The sequence below is a fragment of the Morus notabilis genome, unplaced genomic scaffold, assembly GCF_000414095.1.
Source record: "Morus notabilis unplaced genomic scaffold, ASM41409v2 Scaffold1452, whole genome shotgun sequence".
NCBI lineage: Eukaryota > Viridiplantae > Streptophyta > Magnoliopsida > Rosales > Moraceae > Morus > Morus notabilis.
In genome coordinates, this window is record NW_010360733.1 from 6,425 (window position 1) to 14,230 (window position 7,806).

A 7,806-nucleotide genomic window follows, 5' to 3' on the forward strand; every position below is an offset into this window, starting at 1 on the left:
CCCCAAAAGGATTACATATACTAATACACAATTCGATCAATAAATATCCAAATCACATTAAAAATGTAGTCTACAAAGAAATTGTACAAAACATTACACAAGAATATAGATCATAACATAGAAATATGTATAATACCAAATTCTTTCCAGTATTAATACAACTCTTTCACTATAATTCATATACCGATACAATAAAGTAATTTATTCATATACTAAACATTTATTCATTACTTTTGACAATTAAGAAAAATGACTATACCTATTCGTGCATTAAGACTAAATACAGTGTACATCACCATCATAGTAATAATCTCCAAATTATAAACGAACAACAACCTTACTACAAGACGTTTAATAAATCATGATTGCATCTTAATTGACAAAGAAGTAACAACTTTTAGAAATATTAAATTACATACTATTTGATACATTACTGAACATTGTAATATAATTAACTTTTTAATCTTTCCTATCTACAACATAAAGTAATACAAGCATCAATATGGGCACGAGATTCAGATATCATTTGTCAAAAATATAGAACATGGCAGGATATATAATATTGGTAATTTCTTTGTTGCCTAAAATAAACCAACATATTAGTACATCAAAATTATTATTAATATATCAACATATTTATAATACTTTTTATTTACTGAATAACAGATGTTATTAAAGTCATCAAAAGTATCCAAGCAATTGAGAAGACAAACAGATGACAGAGCCATCTAAAAAATGACTAAAAATCAGATAATATCACTATTTCTAAATTCTTTATTTTAATTTTCCTAATTATTATACTAATATTTTCAAAAATTCTTATTTTGCAGCTACAGCTCCAAAGAACCATCAAAAAAAGAAAAGTAAAAAATGTAATGTAATGTACAAACCTTTTTAGTAGACCTTTAAACAAATACATATATATATATATATGTATATGCATGTATATATAAATTAATACTGTGATGTACAAACTCATGATTTTCTCTATAATATAACAATCTTTTCCACAGTAACACGCGGGTAAAAAAACTAGTAACAACTATTGAACAATCAACACAAAAAAATTAGTACAAAAACAACGTATCAAATCTCCAAAATAAATCTTAGATCTCAAAATCTTATATATATATATATATATATATATATTGTTGAGATAAATTCATTCAAAACGCAAAAAGAGGGCCAAAGGCCAAGATCTTATATCTAACGTTTAAAATCCGATGCCGACGAGGAAACTCTTTGGAATTATAATCTACCAAATTATCAAATTATACCTGAATTTGAGGGGAAAAAAGGATTATCAAAACAACTCTTATGAAAATATGTAAATTTCCTATGGTAGGAAATGTAAAAAGGAGAACGTAAAGAAGAAAAAGGGAATTGAAGAAGAATTATGTATATTTATGTATATTGGAAATGATGTACAATGAGTATTTTATACAAGCATGAGAGAATAATTCTATGCCTAAATAATAGCAACTTTCCTAACAAATGCCCTGATTTAGGGAAATTGATCTAGACAATAAATTAAATAAATACAGGAAATCAAATACAGAAAATCAAGAGGGAATCAAGGAATAATTATATAGGATCTTGATTCTTAACACTCCCCCTCAAGTTGGAATAGATATTGATCATTCCTAACTTGTTGATGGGATTTGAAAACTGCGGCACACCCAAGGATTTAGTGAAGATATCTGCGGGTTGTTTTGATGTCGAGATATGGTAAGTCTTGACTACCCCAGTTTGAACCTTTTCTCGAACAAGGTGACAATCAATCTCTATGTATTTTGTCCGTTCATGAAAAACCAGATTGGAAGCAATGTGTAGATCAGCTTGATTATCACAAAATAACTTTACTGGCTGTAAATGCTTTATTCCAAGATTAAGTAAAATGTTTTGGAGCCAAGTGATCTCACAATAAGCAGCTGCCATGGAACGATATTCTGCCTCTGCACTTGAACGGGAGACAGTTGCTTGCTTCTTGGTTTTCCAAGAAATGAGAGAACGCCCAATAAAAACGCAATAGCCTGTGGTTGACTTTCATGTGTCTCGACAACGAGCCCAATCAGCATCACAAAAAGCATTCAACTGCAATGAACTTGTGGATGGGAAAAAGATACCTTGTCCAGGTGTATTCTTAATGTATCGTAGGACTCGTTGTGCCGCTTCTAGGTGTGGAACTCGAGGCTTATCCATAAATTGACTGAGAATATGTACGACATAAACCAAGTCTGGCCTTGTGATAGTCAAATAAATCAGTCGCCCAACAAGTCTTCGATAAGAAGAAGGATTTTCAATGCAATCGCCCTCTTCCTTACTAAGAGATAAATTCTGCTCCATTGGAGAATTGGCGGGCTTCACTCCCAAGTACCCCATGTCTTCTAATATTTCCAGTGCAAATTTCCTTTGTGAAATAGCAATTCCTCTTTTGGATTGAGATATTTCAATGCCCAAAAAATATTTTATGTTGCCAAGATCCTTGAGCTTAAATTGCTGCATGAGATGAGCTTTAATTCCTTCAATTTCTTGGAGATTATTGCCCGCTAGAATGATGTCATCTACATAGACAAGGAGAGCAGTAAAGGAAGTACCATGGTGTCAGACGAATAAGGAGTGATCTGATTTGGATTGTATGAAGTGTGCAAGAGTAAGGACTTTGGATAGCTTGATGAACCATTGACGGGAAGCTTACTTGAGTCCATACAAAGATTTGTGAAGCTTGCATACACGTGTGTCTCCCCCTTTCGTCCGAAACCAGGAAGGAATGACATGTAGACGTCTTCCTCTAGATCACCATGTAGGAAAGCATTGTTAACATTTAGTTGGCGAAGGTGCCAATTCATGGAAGATGCGATAGCAAGGAATAAGCGAACAGTAACAAGCTTGGCAACGGGGGCAAATGTCTCATAATAATCAAAACGTTCCATCTGATTGTAACCTTTTGCAACTAAGCATGCTTTGTATCGCTCGACAGTGCCATCAGGGTTGAATTTGATCTTGTATACCCATTTGCAACCTACGGATTTCTTGTTTGAAGGCAAAGATTGGAGAGACCAAGTGCCATTATCTTGGAGAGCACGAAGTTCTTTGACACCATTTTGGATCTTTGATGGCCTGGGCAAAGGATGTAGGTTCTTTGACAGTGGAAATGGAAGTAGTGAAAGCATGATGGATAGGAGAAAGTCTGTCATAAGTAAGTACATGAGACAAGGGGTGAGAAATACCTTTGGAAGCATCCAACACCGAGTGAGACGACGGTAAGGAGCGAGCAGGCAAAGAAGTTTCTACATGATACTGTTGAAGGTAGCTGGGTGTCCGTGTAGGAGAATTGGGTGAGGAATCAAGCGGAGCCGCAACAGCAGTGTCTAAGGCCGCAGCATTGGGAAGAGAAGAAGATTGGTCACCGAGGCACATGGGAATGGTCATTGCGACGGGGGCAATCGGGTCTGAAGGCACCACGGCGGCCAAAGTTGGATCCGCAGCGAGTGGGTTTGAAAAGTCTGGCACGGTAGTGGGAGGAATCGAGTCTGAAGACGCCGCGACAGGCAAAACTGGTGCCACAGCGGGTAGAGTTGGATTGGTTAGCGCTGCGGCGGGAAAGACGGGAGCCATGGTGGAAAGAATCGGATTGGATGTTCCAGATGAAGTGGATATGGGTGCAGTGGAAACATAAGGAAAAATATGTTCATTAAAAATGATATCTCGGGAAATGAAAATTTTTCCAGTGGCTAAATCATATACCCGATAACCTTTTGTACCATAAGGATAACCAAGGAAGATGCAACGAAGAGAGCGAGCATCAAATTTGCTTGGTTTGTGGTGATGGGTAGAAGTAAAACATAGGCAACCAAAAACACGTAAATGATCATAAGTGGGTGTTTTGTTAAAGATTACCTCAAATGGTGTTTTGCCATGAAGAACGGGGGTTGAGGTACGATTGACTAGGTAAGTGGCAGTAAGGATGGCATCACCCCAAAAAAATTTGGGGAGGTTGGCTTGGAAAAGTAAGGCACGGGCTACATTGAGTATATGTCGATGTTTGCGTTTAACAACTCCATTTTGTTGTGAAGTTGAGACACAACTGGTTTGATGAATAATCCCTTTAGCATGATATGTGTTTGGAATGTCAAATTCCTTGCCATTATCACTACGAATGATTTTGATGCGAGAATTAAATTGGGTTTCAACAAGGTTTATAAAGGTAAGTACACAATTTCTAGCTTTAAATTTTGTAAGCAAGAGATAAACCCATGTACATCGAGAAAAATCATCTACGCTAGTGAGAAAATATTTTGCCCCTTGTAAAGTTGGAACATGATAACCACTCCAAATATCAACATGAATTAGCTCAAAACAAGATTTTTTCTTAATAGAACCGGAAGGAAAAGGTAGTCTTGCTTGTTTAGCAAGTGGACAAATAGAACAATCATTAATAAAATGAGCTTTAACAGAGTCTGAAAACAAAGAAATGCCTTGCAGGGTTTTATTGGAAGGGTGACCAAGGCGTTGATGCCAAAGATGAGGAGTGGTGGAAGTGACAGTGGCAGGGGAGACACGACACCCAACATACTTCGAAGCATCCAAGTAGTAGAGTCCAGCTTGCTCAGTTCCCATCCCAATCGTCTTTCCCGAATGTTGGTCCTGCACAAAACAAAGGTTATTGGTAAAGGTTGCATAGCATGAAGAGGTTTGAGTCAATTTGGCTACAGATATCAAATTGAGTTTAAAGGAAGGAACATAAAGTACATTATAAAGAACAAGTTTACTAGAGAAATGGATGGTCCCTATATGTGTTACTTGAGCAAGATCATGGTTTCGTAAATGGACATAACGATTGGTGACAGGTATGTGAGTGGTGAAAGATTGAGGTGAGCAAACCATGTGATCAGTGGCTCATGTGTCAAAGATCCATCGAATGCCTTTACCATATATGGAAGAGCTAGGAGGAATACCTGAAAGATTGTTCACTGTTGACACTTGATTGGCAACACTAACCGATTTTGTTCGATCAATGAGTTCAAGGAGATCACGATATTGATCAGCAGTGAGACTATTGGAGGAAAGAGTCGTTTCAGCTTTGTTGGATGTAGAATCTGCATGATGGGCTCTGACGTAAGAGTTTAAGGGACCTCTCTTATCCCCTTGAGCATTTGCTCGCTTGAGTTTGCGACAGATGTCAATGGTATGGCCCTTGTAGCCACAATGATCACACTGAAGATGTTGGCGGCAGTTTTTAGTGGTATGTCCAACAAGGTTGCAATGATCACATTTGAGATGTGGGTTTCTTGGTGAGTAATTCCTGTTGGAATTTGGTGGTCCATCTTTGACAGCAAAAGCAGCCGCATCCGGTGTCTTCCCACTCACCTGTGAAGAGATGTTTTGTTATTTTTCATCTTGAATAATGAGAGAAAATACCTTGTTCACAGGCGGCAAGGGATCCATGAGTAAGATCTGCCCTCGAGCTCCCGCATAAACGGGGTTGAGTCTCATGAGGAATCGAATAGTATGTTGTGTTTGTTGGTATTCCTGCAATTTCTTTGCCACGTCGCCATCACAAGGTGGAAGAGGACTTAGAGCATCTCGTGCATCCTACAAGCCTTTTAATTTGGTGTAGTAGTCACCAATGCTCATGTTTCCTTGAACGCACTATGAATCTCTTGTTCAACATGAAAAAGATGCACACTATTCGTATGAGAGAAACGTTCTTTCAATTCCTGCCAGATCTTGAAGGCACTGTCATTGTACATCACACTTTGAAGCAATGTTTGGTGACGTAGGCCCCGTTCATTTCGCTGATTTGAATTTAAAATTCGAGTTGAGATGTGACTTTATGTGAGAGCTTTTTACTGTAGCAAAAAAGTTAGATGTGATTGTTTGTGAGAGCTTTTTACTGTAGAAAAACTCGAATTCTAAACTCGAATTAGCGAAGTGAACGGGGCCGTAGTGTTGAGGATCCAACCCTTGACAAGGAGATTGCAGCGAGTCCATTGCTTGTGTTCCTTGGTGGATGTTTCTGGTGGTTTCGTGATGGATCCGTCCACAAAGCCATCCTTGTTCTTGGTGATGAGAGCCATGAGCATGGCCTGGCTCCAAAGAGGATAATTGTCCTGTGTCAATTGTTGAGTCATAAGAACTAAACCTGGTTGATCAGAATAATGGAGATAGAAGGGATTGCTTGAATCATCATACATGTTGGTAGAGGGCTTAGTTGCCTCTGTAGTTTCATTAATATTTGCCATGGAAGCTGAAAATAATGGAGGCGTCGAGTTGGGTGGGCTATGGAGATTTTTTTTTTTTTTTTAACGCTCTGATACCATGTAAATTTCCTATGGTAGGAAATGTAAAAAGGAGAACGTAAAGAAGAAAAAGGGAATTGAAGAAGAATTATGTATATTTCTGTATATTGGAAATGATGTACAATGAGTATTTTATACAAGCAGGAGAGAATAATTATATGCCTAAATAATAACAACTTTCCTAACAAATACCCTGATTTAAGAAAATTGATCTAGACAATAAATTAAATAAATACAGGAAATCAAATACAGAAAATCAAGAGGAAATCAAGGAATAATTAGTTACGATCTTGATTCTTAACAAAATACAAAACAAATTACCAAAAAAATCATAGAAAATAATATAACTCCTATTCAAAAATCCACTACTAAACGAAGTCCATTTGCTTTTTTAGATTCAACAGCAAACTACCAAGCACAATTAAAACACACTTCGACCTCTCTAATTTATACACAACACAATAGTAAACAAACACATCACAGTAACAAACTAATTTATACATTTATCTATCTGATCAATAAGTCTGCGAGAATCCATATCCATTGCCATAAGCTTTTTAATCTTCAAAACAATTGAAAATTGTAATTGGTAAAGAAAAATCTGCAAAGGATGAAAAGGTGATTATTTGTATCCTATAAATGTGAAAAAGGGACTTCACCTATCACAAAACCGGAGGCTAAGATTTCTGAGGGACTTACCATTCTCTCTCATAGCCACAATTCCCTTGTTTCCAATCTATAACAAAAAAGATGGGACATACGCGATGTTAAACAATCCAAGAGAAATAATAGAAATGAATATAGTTTAAATTAAATGTTAAAAGCAACGAACCACTGAACTTAGTGCTCAAGTATTATCAACTTTCATCTCTCTTCTTCAATTCCTTGATTTGGATCACCATCCCCAAATACAAATGAGAAAGTCTGAAATGCAACATTAGTAAAGTCAATATACCTTTTTTCAATAATAATAATAATTTTCCTCCAAAAGAAAAGTAAAGTAGTATTCATTTGTTACATACAGATTCAATAAAGTTTATCTTGTCATCGTCTCCTGTAGTAAATGTGGATCCCAGTACCTTACATAAAACAATGTAGGAAATGAATTAGCCAGAGTTTTCCAAATTTTAGGATTTAATTCATTGAAAACTTGAGATCACAAAAGTTGAAGAAGAAAAGGGCAGTAACCATTTGCATGATTGGACATAATAATATGTTTAGTAGAATTTGAATCAAACACCATTTTAATTTCCCAAGTAGAAGATATTACCAAAAGGGGTCAGTCGGACTTTTTATATTTTCCAGCAAAACTGACAATTAGCATTAAATAACTACTGTTCGATTAACAGAGTATTCAACATTCTCAAGTATTTTACAGCTTTCAACTTCTCCGCTGAAAAGCTTTCTCTCACAAATAGGATTCATGATTTATAATTTATTATAATATTTTTTTTATAAAAAATATACATAAATAAAAAATAATTTTAATCTCATAATTTTAATT

General features: G+C 36.2%; 1 long non-coding RNA gene across 4 annotated transcripts in view; it reads right to left on the bottom strand.

Moving 5' to 3' along the window:
- Positions 1 to 4,238: 4,238 nt before the first annotated feature.
- LOC112091422 overlaps positions 4,239 to 7,806 on the bottom strand; it is a 5,431-nt gene continuing 1,863 nt past the window's right edge. Inside the window, exons 3-6 of one of the 4 annotated variants that reach the window (XR_002902127.1) lie at positions 7,325 to 7,381; positions 7,135 to 7,226; positions 7,002 to 7,038; positions 4,239 to 4,647 (exon numbers count right to left, since the gene is read on the bottom strand). This is a non-coding gene — a long non-coding RNA (uncharacterized LOC112091422). The other 3 variants (XR_002902130.1, XR_002902129.1, XR_002902128.1) reach the window with 3 other exon arrangements.